This window comes from Lepidochelys kempii, chromosome 2 (assembly GCF_965140265.1).
Source record: "Lepidochelys kempii isolate rLepKem1 chromosome 2, rLepKem1.hap2, whole genome shotgun sequence".
NCBI lineage: Eukaryota > Metazoa > Chordata > Testudines > Cheloniidae > Lepidochelys > Lepidochelys kempii.
The window spans coordinates 46,613,912-46,633,048 of record NC_133257.1 but is presented as its reverse complement, the minus strand read 5'-3'; the positions used below and the strand labels follow the sequence as shown (position 1 = coordinate 46,633,048).

The following is a 19,137-nucleotide window of genomic DNA, read 5'->3' as shown; positions in this document are numbered from 1 at the left end:
CCAAGAAATATGAAGGCTTTCTGAAGGAGAGAAATATTAAATACAGACATTCTTCCATTTATGATCCTCAGGCCACTGGGGAAATAAACCATTGTAATTGAGTTTGAAAGACAGTTTGCAAACTGCTGACCTAGAAGGAAATCATGTGTTATCAGGTTTCTTCAAGAACTACCAAGCAATCTGACATGCAACAGAATGGCTCACGTATCTCCTGCTGCAGGGAGGAGGCTGCAGAACAAGTTACATGCTGATATTCCCAGAAAACCTGATAAAAAGACACAGTGGACTAGAAATGACATAGTTTGTCAAAGGAGATTGAAGGAAACTGTTCACAGGTACCCATAATGAGCCAGATCCTGGCAGTTGGCCCATCAGTGCTCAGCACAGCTTGTGGTATGAAACCATTCTGCTGGCACTATACCACCCGGGGACTCTCCTTACATAAGGGAAATCCTCCAGAGGAGAATGCTTAAGCTACCTTGGCTGCTGGAATGGTGCAGCCTGGCCCTGTAATTCCAGGTATTCATAATTTCAGCATGACTCTTTTTCAAGGGTTTGTAAACCCAGAGTTTGTGTGTGCATATGTATCAAGTAATTACATTCTTCTGAATGTGGGATAAAATTTATTTCTGAATATGGTATTTTAGATGTGGACAATATGAAATACTCTACAGTATCAGTAAAAGCAGATCCTAGCCATTGGTTCCCTTGATGATCTGAAGTCGGATATTTTCTTACCTATTTTACAGCAACATGAAGTTGTGCCAGATTCCACAGAATACAGAAACACCCATATGGGTCTGAGGTTTTATTGTGACAAACATCTGTAAATGCACATGAACTCTCTGACTGCTGTATCTCAGAATGCATGTGAACGCTCTGACTTCTATATTTGGAATCAGCCAGAATTCCTCCTATGAGTGCCTCGAGCGCACAGAGTGGTCGCTCTGCTGGCCTTGAAGGGGAAGTCGTATACTCTGCACAGTCAACTTGGATGGTTAGTGTGAAAGGAATAGAGGCCATCACACCTTCCTTCCCCACAACCTCTGAAACAACTGGTGTCTGTATGGGTGATAGGGGCTGCACTTCCCAGTGGGATTCTGGCTAGCCAGCCTGTGCAGGGCTGTCTGAAATAGTGGGGGAACTCCTTGTATCTCACCTCCCTACATATGCACTTCCAAGAAAGGCTGGCTGTATTTGAGTATGTTTGCATGATAATATACTACACCAAGTGAGCGCTAAGCTTTTGTGACTTACTGTTTTCTTGCCTTTAGGCATGGGAAAATGAGAGTCACACACTTAGATTTCTCTTTTCCTTTTATTGCAGATATGGGTCACCGTTTTCCTATGAGTAGTGCTCATTCTTACTATGCTTCTCCTGGCTGAAAGGTAAGACACTCTTCTCTGAACAAAATCACTAGAACTCCTCCTAAGATTCCAGTTGAAATGGACGGGATACCACTAGCTCACATTCCCCTGAGAGCTCAGTAGAGGCAGACAGCAAGGGCAATGGCAGTTCCACATAAAGTGCAGCTCCTATCATGGGATACACTAGTAAGTTTCATATTGATTTCAATGAGAGTCACATATTCATATACCAAAGCAGAATTTGGCCGTAATAGTTTAGGGGGAGATTTTCAATGGCACAAAATGACAGTTAGGCTCCTAACGTCCACTGAAAGTCATTAGGAGATGGGATCCGAACTGTCATTTGTGCCTTTGAAAATCTGTCCCTTAGCTGAGAAGTTTCAGGAACTTTGCCGCTACCTTACAAAAAGAATTTATAACTGCAGTTATGAGGTTGCTGCAAAACCTTGGTAGTTTTCCTGACCTCGTACTATAAAAATGATGTGAACTCCAGAGCCTGCATGCAGTTGCCATTAATTTATCATATATTTATCATTACTTCTGACACTGGCTCTCCCTAAAGTGGATGAATATTGAATTGGAAAAATCTGTCTGTTTGATATTTCAAATAATTGTTAATGGTCAACAGGCCTTGTTAAAAAAAATTCTTTACACTCAGCATTATTCCATAATCTGAAAGATTTGACATCAAATAGTATACTTGCCTTCCACAGCATTTGTTCTAGTCTCCAGAGTAAGATTAGAAATATTTATTTGATCATTTTGTTCTATATAAACAGATAACATTGTAATTCTGTCTTGGGTAAGGATACAGTTCCCTGGCTTCCAACTACATCAGATTGCATAATTACCCACAAACTACAGTATGCAGTGTGGTTGATTCCTAAACATGGCATGTGGATGGTACAGTTTTAGCTGAGATTAAAGTAAACCAGGTCATTTTATTTGATAATGTTGTTTCTTTGTAAGGTTATGGAATGTAACAGCGTGTCCTAATAAGAGCTGCTTCTACTGTACCAAGGGAAGGCTATTTTTAACAAACTCTTTAATTGCCTTGCTGTCGTTTTTTATACATTGCAGCAAATCTTGACTTGTCTCAAAACTTTTCATGGATTCCTTATTTCTCTCTCTCTCAAAAATCTCTACTCATTTTCTGTTAAAAAAAAATCTGTACACGCCATTCAATTATGTAGCTGATTATTTTATTTCTGAGATGAGCTTCAGCAACATTGTTGCAAAGTGAAAAACAAATAGATCTCTTTTCAGAGTAGCAGCGGTGTTAGTCTTATTCACATCCGATGAAGTGAGCTATAGCTCACGAAAGCTAATGCTCAAATAGAATGCATCCGATGAAGTGAGCTGTAGCTCACGAAAGCTTGTGCTCAAATAAATTTGTTAGTCTCTAAGGGTATGTCTACACTATGAAATTAGGTCGAATTTATAGAAGTCGGTTTTTTTGAAATTGGTTTTATATGTTCGAGTGTGTGTGTCCCCACAGAAAATGCTCTAAGTGCATTAAGTGCATTAACTCGGCGGAGTGCTTCCACAGTACCGAGGCAAGCGTCGACTTCCGGAGCGTTGCACTGTGGGTAGCTATCCCACAGTTCCCGCAGTCTCCACTGCCCATTGGAATTCTGGGTTGATATCCCAATGCCTGATGGGGCTAAAACATTGTCGCGGGTGGTTCTGGGTACATATCGTCAGGACCCCGTTCCCACCCTCCCTCCCCCCGTGAAAGCAAGGGCAGACAATCATTTCGCGCCTTTTTTGTCTGCTGCTAGCCAAAGATGTAAAGGATAGATGGAGTGGGTCAGAACAAGAAATAGACCAGATTTGTTTTGTACTCATTTTCCTCCTCCCCTGTCTAGATCACACTGCAGTCAGTCACAGAGAAGGCGCAGCGAGGTTAATCTAGCCATGTATCAATCAGAGGCCAGGCTAACCTCCTTGTTCCAATAACAACGATAACTTTGGTGCACCATTTCTTATTGGAACCCTCCGTGCAGTCCTGCCTGAAATACTCCTTGATGTACAGGCACACCCTTTGTTGATTTTAGCTCCCTGAAGCCAACCCTGTAAGCCGTGTCGTCAGTCGCCCCTCCCTCCGTCAGAGCAACGGCAGACAATCGTTCCGCGCCTTTTTTCTGTGCGGACGCCATACCAAGGCAAGCATGGAGGCCGCTGAGCTCATTTTGGCAATTAGGAGCACATCAACCACCACACGCATTATCCAGCAGTATATGCAGCACCAGAACATGGCAACGCGATACCGGGCGAGGAGGCGACGTCAGCGCGGTCCCGTGAGTGATCAGGACATGGACACAGATTTCTCTGAAAGCATGGGCCCTGCCAATGCATGCATCATGGTGCTAATGGGGCAGGTTCATGCTGTGGAACGCCGATTCTGGGCTCGGGAAACAAGCACAGACTGGTGGGACCGCATAGTGTTGCAGGTCTGGGACGATTCCCAGTGGCTGCGAAACTTTCGCATGCGTAAGGGCACTTTCATGGAACTTTGTGACTTGCTTTCCCCTGCCCTGAAGCGCATGAATACCAGGATGAGAGCAGCCCTCACAGTTGAGAAGCGAGTGGCGATAGCCCTGTGGAAGCTTGCAACGCCAGACAGCTACCGGTCAGTTGGGAATCAATTTGGAGTGGGCAAATCTACTGTGGGGGCTGCTGTGACGCAAGTAGCTCACGCAATCAAAGATCTGCTGATATCAAGGGTAGTGACCCTGGGAAATGTGCAGGTCATAGTGGATGGCTTTGCTGCAATGGGATTCCCTAACTGTGGTGGGGCTATAGACGGAACCCATATCCCTATCTTGGCACCAGAGCACCAAGCCGGCGAGTACATAAACCGCAAGGGGTACTTTTCGATAGTGCTGCAAGCTCTGGTGGATCACAAGGGACGTTTCACCAACATCAACGTGGGATGGCCGGGAAAGGTGCATGACGCTCGCATCTTCAGGAACTCTGGTCTGTTTCAAAAGCTGCAGGAAGGGACTTTCTTCCTAGACCAGAAAATAACTGTTGGGGATGTTGAAATGCCTATATGTATCCTTGGGGACCCAGCCTACCCCTTAATGCCATGGCTCATGAAGCCGTACACAGGCAGCCTGGACAGTGGTCAGGAGCTGTTCAACTACAGGCTGAGCAAGTGCAGAATGGTGGTAGAATGTGCATTTGGACGTTTAAAGGCACGCTGGCGCAGTTTACTGACTCGCTTAGACCTCAGCGAAACCAATATTCCCACTGTTATTACTGCTTGCTGTGTGCTCCACAATATCTGTGAGAGTAAGGGGGAGACGTTTATGGTGGGGTGGGAGGCTGAGGCAAATTGCCTAGCTGCTGGTTACGTGCAGCCAGACACCAGGGCGGTTAGAAGAGCTCAGGAGGGCGCAGTACGCATCAGAGAAGCTTTGAAAACCAGTTTCATGACTGGCCAGGCTACAGTGTGAAAGTTCTGTTTGTTTCTCCTTGATGAAACCCCCCGCCCCTTGGTTCACTCTACTTCCCTGTAAGCTAACCACCCTCCCCTCCTCCCTTTAATCACCGCTTGCAGAGGCAATAAAGTCATTGCTGCTTCACAGTCATGCATTCGTTATTCATTCATCACACAAATAGGGAGATGACTACCAAGGTATCCCAGGAGGGGTGGTGGAGGAGGGAAGGAAAATGCCACACAGCACTTTAAGCACAGCACTTTAAAAGTTTACAACTTTAAAATTTATTGAATGACAGCCTTCTTTTTTTTGGGCAATCCTCTGTTGTGGAGTAGCTGGTTGGCCGGAGGCCCCCCCACCGCTTTCTTGGGCATCTGGGTGTGGAGGCTATGGAACTTGGGGAGGAGGACGGTTGGTTACAGAGGGGCAGCAGTGGCAGTCTGTGCTCCAGCTGCCTTTGCTGCAGCTCAACCATACACTGGAGCATTCTGGTTTGGTCCTGCAGCAGCCTCAGCATTGAATCCTGCCTCCTCTCATCACGCTGCCGCCACATTTGAGCTTCAGCCCTGTCTTCAGCCCGCCACTTACTCTCTTCAGCCCGCCACTTACTCTCTTCAGCCCTCCACCTCTCCTCCCGGTCATTTTGTGCTTTCCTGCACTCTGACATTATTTGCCTCCACGCATTCGTCTGTGCTCTGTCAGTGTGGGAGGACAGCATGAGCTCGGAGAACATTTCATCGCGAGTGCGTTTTTTTTTCTTTCTAAGCTTCACTAGCCTCTGGGAAGGAGAAGATCCTGTGATTATTGAAACACATGCAGCTGGTGGAGAGAAAAAAAGGGACAGCGGTATTTAAAAAGACACATTTTATAAAACAGTCGCTACAGTCTTTCAGGGTAAACCTTGCTGTTAACATTACATACATAGCACATGTGCTTTCGTTACAAGGTCGCATTTTGCCTCCTCCCACCGCGTGACTACCCCCTCAACCTTCCCCCCTCCCTGTGGCTAACAGCGGGGAACATTTCTGTTCAGCCACAGGCAAACAGCCCAGCAGGAATGGGCTATACTGAGTGTCCCTGAAGAAAAGCACCCTATTTCAACCAGGTGACCATGAATTATATCTCACTCTCCTGAGGATAACACAGAGAGAGAAAGAACGGATTTTGGTTGAATGCCAGCAAACATACACTGCAATGCTTTGTTCTACAGTGATTCCCGAGTATGTGTTACTGGCCTGGAGTGATAAAAGTGTCCTACCATGAAGGACGAAATAAGGCTGCCCTCCCCAGAAACCTTTTGCAAAGGCTTTAGGACTACATCTAGGAGAACCGCAAATTCCAGGGCAAAGTAATCCTTTCACATGCTTGCTTTTAAACCATGTATAGCATTTTAAAAGGTACACTCACCAGAGGTCCCTTCTCCGCCTGCTGGGTCCAGGAGGCAGCCTTGGGTGGGTTCGGGGGGTACTGGCTCCAGGTCTAGGGTGAGAAACAGTTCCTGGCTGTCGGGAAAACCGGTTTCTCCGCTTGCTTGCTGTGAGCTATCTACAACCTCCTCCTCCTCATCATCTTCTTCGTCCCCAAAACCTGCTTCCGTATTGCCTCCATCTCCATTGAAGGAGTCAAACAACACGGCCGGGGTAGTGGTGGCTGAACCCCCTAAAATGGCATGCAGCTCATCATAGAAGCGGCATGTTTGGGGCTCTGACCCAGAGCGGCTGTTCGCCTCTCTGGTTTTCTGGTAGGCTTGCCTCAGCTCCTTCAGTTTCACGCGGCATTGCTTCGGGTCCCTGTTATGGCCTCTGTCCTTCATGCCCTGGGAGATTTTCACAAAGGTTTTGGCATTTCGAAAACTGGAACGGAGTTCTGATAGCACGGATTCCTCTCCCCAAACAGCGATCAGATCCCGTACCTCCCGTTCGGTCCATGCTGGAGCTCTTTTGCGATTCTGGGACTCCATCATGGTCACCTGTGCTGATGAGCTCTGCATGGTCACCTGCAGCTTGCCACGCTGGCCAAACAGGAAATGAGATTCAAAAGTTCGCGGTTCTTTTCCTGTCTACCTGGCCAGTGCATCTGAGTTGAGAGTGCTGTCCAGAGCGGTCAGAATGGAGCACTCTGGGATAGCTCCCGGAGGCCAATACCATCGAATTGTGTCCACAGTACCCCAAATTCGAGCTGGGAACGTCGATTTAAGCGCTAATCCACTTGTCAGGGGTGGAGTAAGGAAATCGATTTTAAGAGCCCTTTAAGTCGAAATAAAGGGCTTCACTGTGTGGACGGGTGCAGGTTTAAATCGATTTAACGTTGCTAAATTCGACCTAAAGTCCTAGTGTAGACCAGGGCTAAGGTGCCACAAATAGATCTCTCTCTCTCTCTCTCTGTCCTTCTCCCTGGGCTTTGTTTGTCAGTTTGTTTAACTGGTGTGTATAGAGACATTGACTAAAACTTCTAACAGAATAGATGGAATGTGCCTGATTCACTCATTTCCATCTCCACTACTGTTTTGATTGTGTTGTCTCAGGGGCTGTCTGCTTTATTAACCCTTTTAAGATAGCTGCAAACAAACAAACAAACAAACATAAATAAGAAATGAATCTCTATGGTCCAGATTCTGCCTGCTTCTAATGCAGGTGTGCAGTGGGGGAAGCTGCACCAGATAAGGAGCCTTCTTCCAGCTTTATGAGGCCCACATAAAGGCTAGGCAGAAATGGCACTCCCTGTGCTCAAAGGACCACTCCTCACCTTTTTCTAATCCCCCAGAAATGCATGGTCCCAAAGAGAAGTAGGCCTTCCCCTATAACCCCCTACACTGGCCCCCAAAGGAGGCTGGCATGCAGTGAGGGGTGGGCTGCATCCTTGTTGCATGCTGGTGTAGTGGTGGGTATATTATCCTGGCATGCTGGGGAGTTCTAGATGTTGAGATGATTCACAGAAGCAGAATGCCTGATGGTGCTCCCTCTGGAACAGTATAGTTCTCCACTGTCCCTTTCTCTGAGCTATGTCTAGCAGGTACAATCTAGCCCTGTGTGGCGGAGAGAGAGTTTTTCCCTGACTATATTTAATCTTGTGTGCATCTGATTTGAAGACGGTGAGAAATCTATTTTCTGTTCTATACACAGAGGATTTACCTTGCAACTTGCAACAGAGCAATTAATGTTATGAAGAGTTAGGTGCATAAATTCCATCCCCTAGGTGTCAAGAAGAGAATTAATCTCCTGATTCGGAATTAGGTACATTATATATACCTGATGTTCCCCAGGATAATTATCAAATGTAATTGTAGTTCTTTTTCCATGAAATAAGATTAAAAAAATCAAAATGGGAGAGGGCAATTGATTGACATAGTCACAGGACCCCTTGCTTGTAATAAGCTGACCTAGGTTATTTTCAGATAAATTTTAATAATAAAAGTTGTCCACTTTTTTTGTCATTGCCCTATCATCGTACATTCTAGTCAGGTGAATGGACATCACAGAATTACACTTTATGAATACACTTTATTTTTCACTTACAATGTATTGTCTAGCCCTAAAATGGCTGCCTCAGGTTTTACAAGGCATATTTGCACTGGAGGTAGGGTTGGAGGCAAAGCAAGCCAGCTCCATTCCCCAAAGGCATATGGGTCAACATTTTCAAAAGCATCTAATGATGTAAGAGCCTGATCCATTGACTTTCAATGAGACTGAGGCTCGTAATCATTTATGCACTTTTGAAAATGTTACCCATAGCCTGTGGAATGACTTCAAGGGTGCTGGGAGAGAGCACGCTCAGAAGTAGTGTCTGCATTCATCTGGACTGCCCTCTGCCCCTTCACTTGCCATCTTCGCTCGTGAAGAGAAGGGGACAGAGACATATCTTTGCCCTGCACGCTGCCTGGCACTCCTTGAAATGTCTGGTGTTGTTGGTAACATTGACAGTCCCCTGATCCTTGCACTCACAGGTTGGTATCTCCTCCAGCATGACATGAGTAACTTTTATTGACAGGGAAGAATTGGGCCCAGACTCATGGATTGAGATTGTGGCAGCCCTTTATGCATGTGTAGCATGGAAGGGAGCTTTGTGCACCCTCTCCCCACTTTGTGGACTTGCTCAGGCCAACCAAGGTCCAGCCCTAAACTTGAATAAGGTGTACAGAGCTATTTTTCACACACAAATGAATGTCATTTTTCAGTTATGCTCAGCAGGCAACAGAAGTTCAAATCCTTAAACGCATGTATAGTCACTGCATACTAGCAGAAGGATTCAACCTGCTTTTTGTCCAAACCATGCCCTAGTACTGTACTCAATTTTAGGAAACAAAAACCTCCCACTCTATCCTGGCAGCGGATGTCAGAGGGGCTAAAACTGTATTTCAGTTTCAGTCTTGTGACAGGAAGGGCCTCACTTTCCCAGTACACACAGATATTCCCCAGGCCCTAGCAAAGGAAGCAGTTGGAACCCCTCAGTCACAAGCTGTGGAGGGGTAGCCATCCAGTGGACCTGAATGAGCAGGGGCTCCACATTTAGTATGGAGATGCTTGTAGCGACTCTACAGTTAAGGTTGCGTTCTAAATCGGGCTTAAAATGGGGCATACATTCCTGTTTTCTCTAAAAGTAGGTGGCCACTCAGTGTGAAATTTCACAAAGGGTTAGTTTTATGTCCTTCTAATTTTCTATGTATTTCTTGGTTGGTTTCTCTTACATTTTTAATTGGAAATTTGATTTTGGGTGTTTGCTAAAGTTTTTTCTTGGCAGTACTACTTTTCATTGTTGACAGATATCTCTTATCAGCATTATCTGCACCGAACTTGGCAGAGAGGTGGATCCTGATTAGATCAAGTGCAATATGTTTTTAAAAACCGTGTTGAATGTACATTATTTTTAGCCATTTTTCACATTATAGCTGAACGTTTTATGCCTAGTGAACAAAAACCGAATTAATGGGAGGTTTGCTGACTGTGGCTAGATGCACATGAGCCTGATTGGTTGATTGGGGCCAGGGGGACATAAAACCTTCTCTGTTAGAGCTATGCTTTCTGACAGATTTTATCCTGCAATAGAGAAGGGTTCATGTGCTACTCCTGGGGGAATTCTGCACCACTGCATGGGTGCAGAATTCGTGTCCCCCACAGATTTTATTGCTTCCCCATAGAAAAATGACTTTCTGATGGTGAAGCATAGGGAAGCTGCCAAAATGGTCACACACCCCTCCCCAGCAGATGATCTCCCGTCACGGTGCAGCCAGTGGCCTGTGCTCCCCACTGCTATGCTGGAGCCTCCATATTTATTTACTGACAAATAAAATATACAGAATTTTAAAATATTGTGTGCATAATTTTTATTTTTTTTGGTGCAGAATTCCCTCAGGAGTAATGTGCAAATGCTGAAACATGAATGTTCATGTGTAACTGCACTTCTACCCGCTCGATGAGTCCATCCCCATCTGAACAACACCCCTCTCCAGTTAAGCCTTAAAACCACATAGGAGATAAATATACAGAAACTTTGCTGTGAAACGGTTAGGGGTGCTACAAGCATAATACACCTGATGCACACCCACAAAATCAAGGAAATGAAAAGTTAAGCCATCTAATGGTACATGTCTTCTCTTCATGTCTTCTCTTCTGCTGCAAAATTTTTGAGAGCCACTTTTTGTCTCAATTTGGACACGAATTTTTTTTTAATCTTGAAAACTTTTATGGGAGGGAGAACCATTTCCTGTCCAGCTCTATTTAGATGTTGAAATTTCAGGGTGGCTGAAATTTGGCTGTTTCTCATCGTCCTCAGTTCTCTATGGGTAACTGCCTTGGTTTACATTGCCATGGTTCTGGGTGAACTGTGCCTTTGACTCCTCACTCAGTCTCTCTCTGGGCACCTTTCCAAGAGGCAGGCCCTGCGCTTTCACTTCTCTCAGGGTGGAATCCCACAAATCTTCCATCCACAGACTAGCTCCCCAGACTACAGCACTTCTATTTATAAACTGTTTCCTTAGCAGGTCCAACAGTATTTTCTCAGCAGATCCAACTGGGTTTGGCCCTCACTATAGTCTTCCTCCAGGAGCTGTGACCAGCAGATATGTGCAGTGACACAGAACTGTTTCTTCAAAACAAAGTATTATTTATTTATTCATAGGAACATAAAAGAGAGGAAAAAGTTAAAACAACAACTGCCTAAATGCATATTCTCTTACCTAAAACTTAGCTTTCCCCTCAAGAATTAGGTAGGCCTAGCTTATCCCAGGTATGAAAGCTTCTGAGAGTGGAAGGTCAGTGTATTCCTGGAAATCACTTGTTCCCTTCTGTTTCCCTCTCAGCTTCAGGGCTGAGACTTTAAACTCCCCCTCCAAATTCTTTGCTTTATTTTGCTCACTTGGATTAGCCTTGTCCCCACCCCTACCATCCCAGAGTATTCAGCCAATTTATTGATCAGACTGTGATGGGAATACCTTCAAAGGAATTGACACCTGTATAGTTTAAATATCAGTGATTAGGGGTGATCTAAAACTATTCTCTTCCTTCCTGCAGATGTATAAAACCAACCAGAACCGAGTTTACTCTTTGCACCCATGTAGCAGATGGCAAGGTAGTAATCAGATAGACAGAAATACTCCTCGTTTATATAAAAATAATACAGATACCACCATGTTTTTCACATACATCTGTAACTGCAACTGTTACAATTTTAGAGACTAACCAATTTATTTGAGCATGAGCTTTCGTGAGCTACAGCTCACTTCATCGGATGCATACCGTGGAAACTGCAGCAGACTTTATATACACACAGAGATCATGAAACAATACCTCCTCCCACCCCACTGTCCTGCTGGTAATAGCTTATCTAAAGTGATCATCAAGTTGGGCCATTTCCAGCACAAATCCAGGTTTTCTCACCCTCCACCCCCCCACACACAAACTCACTCTCCTGCTGGTAATAGCTTATCATGCACATTGTGTAGAGAGTTGTCACTTTGGATGGCCTATTACCAGCAGGAGAGTGAGTTTGTGTGTGTGTGTGGGGGGGGGGGGTGGAGGGTGAGAAAACCTGGATTTGTGCTGGAAATGGCCCAATTTGATGATCACTTTAGATAAGCTATTACCAGCAGGACAGTGGGGTGGGAGGAGGTATTGTTTCATGATCTCTGTGTGTATATAAAGTCTGCTGCAGTTTCCACGGTATGCATCCAATGAAGTGAGCTGTAGCTCACGAAAGCTCATGCTCAAATAAATTGGTTAGTCTCTAAGGTGCCACAAGTACTCCTTTTCTTTTTGCAAATACAGACTAACACGGCTGTTACTCTGAAACCTGTTACAATTTTATGACCACCCAGCCATTCTTCCTGGATGGACTTGTAGTATTCAAAGGAAACTCTCATGCAAAGTTAGATCTGAGCAAAGCTTTTCTCAGTATCCCAAAGCATTTAGAATTAAAAGAAATATATCCATTTCCCATAGAGGGTAATAGTGATTGGCATTAGTTCCTAAGGTCCTTAGATGTGAAATCTTCATTGGCCTACACAGTGTTTTGAATGCAGAAAAACTCCCAAATCTGCTATCCTATTTAACACCTCATATTTCTGAAATTCCAGGTAAATACAAAATAATCCTTTTTAACCCAATTTCTCAGATTAGAATTCTTGGGATTCACAGCAGATGCCACATTCTTCTCTCTAAACATCTCTTTTTCTAAAAGGAAACCATAAAAAACTCCTCAATCTGAGGTATTTAGCAAAGACCACTGGGATCTCTGGTAGCTCTGCCCCATCTTGCTCCTGGTTGCCCTCTGCTACCAAGGCCTATGGAAGTGCTTGCTGGAGATATGGAAAAAAGTGGCCAATTGAGATAACAAGCATGAGCCTATCTCAGGTCACTTGGCTGATCCTACTGTAGAGGGAGAAATATCTTTGTCCCCTTCCTTCTCCACACTCTTTTCTAGATTTAACTGCTCCAGAAATTCTAGAGGAAATTGCATCAGTTAGGTTGAGGTGCCTCCTGTAGGCAACAGAGGTCAAACAGGCTGTGGGAAATATCAGAGGTTGTAATCAGTATAGACCATTCAGAGTTCCTTTCAGTCTGGAGAGCTTCCATGTTCCTAAGAATACCCATATTTATATATGGACAGGCAAAGCACAAGGGTATCTTGTCTTACTCTGCAGGAGGGAAACCGATTAGAGAAGATGACTGACCTGGCCATAAAAACATGAAGACTGTGTCAGGGCAAAAAATTCAGCCCAGTGTGTTCCAAGGGCAGGGACTGTGATAGCCAGGACTTTGCAGAGAGGTGTGGATGGAAGCCTTCTTGCTCTCAGATGTATTACACCAGTTCCCTCAGCAGTGCAGATTTCCACAGCTGGCTCTATTTGCCAACTCTCCTGGCCACAAAACTGCAATGGAAGGCAATTTAGGAAATTGTTATATCACCTGACTTGTTCTTAGCCCAGCTGCCCCCTCAAGTGTTTTTTTTGTTTGTTTTGTTTTTGGTTTTCATTTGTTTGTTTGTTTTTTTGCTACTGACACCCAGGGATTGTTAGCACATTAATTTACACAGCAGTTCAGTTCTGCTGCTGGGAAGGTGACCTTTCCATTCTTGCTGTGTGCTGTATAAATTATAAAATGACTTTCCTGGGCACTATTTAAGGCCTGCCTTTTTCATGCAAGGTAGATAAGAGTGTTCTAAAAGATAATAAAATAAAACCTTAGTGACAGAGACTCCTCTGCTTTAGATAACATTAATGGTGTGATCCTGAGAAGTGCTGAGCGCTTGTAGCTCCCAGTGGGTTGCTGGTATTTGGCATCTCTCAGGATCAGGCCCAGTATTTACAGTACAAGTGTCAGAGTGCTGGAAATATCAAATTGTGGCTTATATCCTTACCTTGCCTGATTTTTAACAGTGACTCAAAACCCACCAAGCCACCACGCTTATGTGAATGTTAATATTGTCTTCTCTGAAGACTAGCTTTTCAGGTAAACATATATTTAGGGTTGTATACATCTGTATTATTTAAGAACACTCTTAGATGCTTTCAGGCATTTTACTTTAGTTTTATCCAATAGAACCATGTAGTGTGAGCCAGATACAAAAGAGGTGCCTGCATACATTCAACTGCTATCACATATGTACTGTATTTTGACTTTGTGGTGGCATTTAATTTTAGCACAGAACATCTCATAAACAGATCAAAGCAAAATTACAGGCTGGAATACTGTAATTACTGCCTAAGAGATAACTCTTCTGCCTTCACTTGTGAACTGCATGAGAGGGCTTTTCATCTTGCTTAAGCAAGAGACCACATCCATTGCTGTTCAGAATTGCCTTTCTTGTTTTTCAACTTTACCATGGTCTCGAGCTAGCCTACCTCACAAATGGTTAATCAATCTAGTTGCACCTTCACTCTCTCTGTTCATCTAGCACCAGAATTCCTTTCTTTCATACAATCTACTACTCTTGGGACAAGAGCCTTCCCCTCTGTCACTCCTGCATTTGGAACAGCTTTCCTGTAGACCACTTCAGCAACCCGCATTCTACTGTCAGCTCTGCAGCGTTCACTCTAGGACACTGTCAGTTCTCCCAAGCATACCTGGTCAATAACAGAATGGGAGACCACCACAGAAAACTTAGGTAGTGTAGGAAGTGAGATCAGTGATGCCTAATCCTGAAAGGTGCCGAGAATTTACACTTAACATCAAATGCTCAACACTTCTCAGGGTCAGGTCCTGACTCACTACTGAGTCAATTATCAGTCATAGTTCTCAAAAAGAAAAGGAGTACTTGTGGCACCTTAGAGACTAACCAATTTATTTGAGCATAAGCTTTTGTGAGCTCCAGCTCACTTCATCGAATGCATACTGTGGAAAATACAGAAGATGTTCTTATACATACAAACCATGAAAAAATGGGTGTTTACCACTACATAAGGTTTTCTCTTCCTCCACCCCACTCTCCTGCTGATAATAGCTTATCTAAAGTGATCACTCTCCTTACAATGTGTATGATAATCAAGGTGGGCCATTTCCAGCACAAATCCAGGGTTTAACAAGAACATCTGAGGGGGGGGTCTAGGTAGGAAAAAACAAGGGGAAAAATGTTACCTTGCATAATGACTTAGCCACTCCCAGTCTCTATTCAAGCCTAAGTTAATTGTATCCAATTTGCATAATCAAAAAGGCTGACAAAGGAGGTGCTGTTGTCATCATGAATAGGTTGGAATATGAACAAGAGGCTGCTCGGCAGCTCTCCAACACCGCTTTCTACAAGCCATTACCCTCTGATCCCACTGAGAGTTACCAAAAGAAACTACAGCATTTGCTCAAGAAACTCCCTGAAAAAGCATAAGATCAAATCCGCACAGACACAGCTCTGGAACCTCAACTACCTACTTCTTCTATCTACTACCCAAGATCCATAAACCTGGAAATCCTGGGCGCCCCATCATCTCAGGCATTGGCACCCTGACAGCAGGATTGTCTGGCTACGTAGACTCCCTCCTCAGGCCCTACGCTACCAGCACTCCCAGCTACCTTCGAGACACCACTGACTTCCTGAGGAAACTACAATCCATCGGTGATCTTCCTGATAACACCATCCTGGCCACTATGGATGTAGAAGCCCTCTACACCAACATTCCACACACAAAGATGGACTACAAGCCGTCAAGAACACTATCCCCGATAATGTCATGGCTAACCTGGTGGCTGAACTTCGTGACTTTGTTCTTACCCATAACTATTTTACATTTGGGGACAATGTATACCTTCAGATCAGCAGCACTGCTATGGGTACCCGCACGGCCCCACAGTATGCCAACATTTTTATGGCTGACTTAGAACAACGCTTCCTCAGCTCTCGTCCCCTAACGCCCCTACTCTACTTGCGCTATATTGATGACATCTTCATCATCTGGACCCATGGAAAAGAAGCCCTTGAGGAATTCCACCATGATTTCAACAATTTCCATCCCACGATCAACCTCAGCCTGGACCAGTCCACACAAGAGATCCACTTCCTGGACACTACAGTGCTAATAAACGATGGTCACATAAACACCACCCTATACCGGAAACCTACTGACCGCTATTCCTACCTACATGCCTCCAGCTTTCACCCTGACCACACCACACAATCCATCGTCTACAGACAAGCTCTGCAATACAACCACATTTGCTCCAACCCCTCAGACAGAGACAAACACCTACAAGATCTCTATCAAGCATTCTTACAACTACAATACCCACCTGCGGAAGTGAAGAAACAGATTGATAGAGCCAGAAGAGTTCCCAGAAGTCACCTACTACAGGACAGGCCTAACAAAGAAAATAACAGAATGCCACTAGCCGTCACCTTCAGCCCCCAACTAAAACCCCTCCAACGCATTATTAAGGATCAAGGATGACCCAACACTCTCACAAATCTTGGGAGACAGTCCTTGCCTACAGACAGCCCCGCAACCTGAAGCAAATACTCACCAGCAACCACACACCACACAACAGAACCACTAACCCAGGAACCTACCCTTGCAACAAAGCCCGTTGCCAACTGTGCCCACATATCTATTCAGGGGACACCATCACAGGGCCTAATAACATCAGTCACACTATCAGAGGCTCATTCACCTGCACATCTACCAATGTGATATATGCCATCATGTGCCAGCAATGCCCCTCTGCCATGTACATTGGTCAAACTGGGCAGTCTCTACGTAAAATAATAAATGGACACAAATCAGATGTCAAAATTATAACATTCATAAACCAGTCGGAGAACACTTCAATCTCTCTGGTCACGCGTTTACAGACATGAAAGTTGTGATATTACAACAGAAAAACTTCAAAACCAGACGCCAGCGAGAGACTGTTGAATTGGAATTCATTTGCAAATTGGATACAATTAATTTAGGCTTGAATAGAGACTGGGAGTGGCTAAGTCATTATGCAAGGTAACCTATTTCCCCTTGTTTTTTCCTATCTACACACACACACACACACACACACACACACACACACACGTTCCTCAGATGTTCTTGTTAAGCCCTGGATTTGTGCTGGAAATGGCCCACCTTGATTATCATACACATTGTAAGGAGAGTGATCACTTTAGATAAGCTGTTACCAGCAGGAGAGTGGCGTGGGGGGAGAGAAAACCTTTTGTAGTGGTAAACACCCATTTTTTCATGGTTTGTATGTATAAGAACATCTTCTGTATTTTCCACAGTATGCATCCGATGAAGTGAGCTGTAGCTCACGAAAGCTTATGCTCAAATAAATTGGTTAGTCTCTAAGGTGCCACAAATACTCCTTTTCTTTTTGCGAATACAGACTAACACGGCTGTTACTCTGAAACCAGTCATAGTTCTAGGGATGTGCTGTGCTGATGGGGGTTCTGTCAAACAGATGAGGCAGAAAACAGGTTCTGACTAACTGTTGTTGAAATGCCCATGGCATCTTTTCTTTTCTTTTATTTTCCTTTCTGAAAGAAGGATGTTAACTGAAGGTCCTTGACCAAATTCCAGTTTAGGAAATTATATTCTTCATACAAAATTCCACCTGCAGTCTGAATTGGATAAAACATTCTCCCTCACTTTCTGTCTTAAACTGTTGTGCAATGTTGCTGTGCAATGCTAACCATCTGGAATAACTGGTCAGATGAAAGATTATCTAGGAGGCCCCTGCACCAGACTCCTTGCATAAGCAATGCTCATGTTGATGTCACTGTGAGTTATGCATCTGAAAGTGATGTAATATAGGAACCCAAAGATACACAGTGTTGTAAACAATATGATGTGTCCTTTGTTTGTCCATGAAACTCTGTAGATGCCCCCTTTCTTCCTGCTTCTGCTCCCTCCCTTCAATGTGCCTGTGAGGTCCAATACAACAGCCACCATTCTTCCAGTTGAGTGTAACTCATGAGCTTTCTACTGTCCTTCCAGGTGAGTCCTGAATGTAACTTCACTCCAGATGCTACAAAACACTACTAGGATCATCTTCCTCTCTATCTACTCTGGCTATATTACCTTCCCTTCACGTCTCTCTACAGTCATCCTCTCGCCTTTCGTATCAAGTTCAGACTTGACGTCTTCACCTTTTAAACCCCTGCACCATTTTACACCTGCCTACATATCTTCTCTCATTTCTTTCTACTTCTCCTATCACCATTTGTGTTCTACCCTTTCGTAGCTTCCCAGTCTCATTTCCAAGGCTGCTTCTCTACCTCCCCTTCTAGCCGGAACTCCCTTCATGCACCACCTAACCAATCTTCCTTTAAAACAAAGAGTTTCCATGAGGCCCTTCAGCAATAACTCAGGAAATAAATAAATCATTGCTTTTCTCCACACCATGGTTGTCTCTGGCTTTGACAACAGTAACCTCCTGTCTGGCCTCTCTCCTCTCCCCTTCTGGAAGCATTGCTGCTAAAATCCTCTTTGTCTCACCATATCGCCCCCACCTATCCCCCATAGCACACTACATCTACTCTGCACACCACTGGTGGCAGCATGTAGAGTATGTATAGTGCATGCCACAATGAACGGCTCTGTCATGGGTAGGCAGGGGGGAAGACTTCAGGAGAAAGGATCTGCAGGAGCTTTCCCCCACTGCTTCCCTGCTGCCAGAGCCTTTCCCTGCAGCAGGGAAGGGCTCCAGCCTCTGGGACCCAGTGGAGTCTTTCGCCACTGCTTCCCATTGCCAGAGCCTTTCCTGACTGCCTCCACACTGCCAGGGTTTTTCTTTATGGCAGGGAAAGACTCTGGCAGTGGGGAGGCAGTGGGACACTACACTGCTAACCATAGAAGGAGAAGGCACTACTTGGGTATGTAGAGAGCTGTGTACGGTACATATCCACATGGTGCAGGTGTGTCTTTCCTCTACTCACTTAAGCAGTGCCTCACCATCTACATTGCTATTTATACCTGTGGTAGAGGGGCATGCAGTGTATGGACTTTACACATGGCCCTAAGGAGTGTGCAGTGTAGATGTACCCTCCCTGAATGCTTTCATTAGCTTCCTGTCTCATCACATTAAATTCCAGTTTCTGAGTCTGCAAAGCCCTCCACTGTATGGCCCCCCAGCTACATATCTGCTACCATTTCCCACATTCCTTCTCTTGCTCCCCAACCTGCTCCCAGTCCTTTCACCTTTACTGCTTCCTTCTTGTCCTTTTCACAGTCTCAGTTTTGTTTCTTTAATCATGTTATCTCCTTACTCCCCCAAGTACCACCTCCTCCCCATTTGAATCTCTCCTTAAAACCCACTTCATCCAGTAGTCCTTCCTCTGTTTTTTACATCAGCAAAAATTGCCTCAGCCTCTATCCCTGAGCTATTCCTTAAAATTGGTCTCTCTTGTCTATTTTAGA

The 19,137-nt window shown here is 44.6% G+C and overlaps 1 long non-coding RNA gene across 2 annotated transcripts in view; it reads left to right on the top strand.

Moving 5' to 3' along the window:
* The window catches only part of LOC140906533 (uncharacterized), a 170,387-nt gene that overhangs the window by 57,417 nt on the left and 93,833 nt on the right, over nucleotides 1–19,137 (top strand). For both annotated transcript variants that reach the window (XR_012157144.1, XR_012157143.1), the window contains exon 2: nucleotides 1,328–1,389. This is a non-coding gene — a long non-coding RNA (uncharacterized lncRNA). The remainder of the gene's footprint in view (nucleotides 1–1,327; nucleotides 1,390–19,137) is intronic.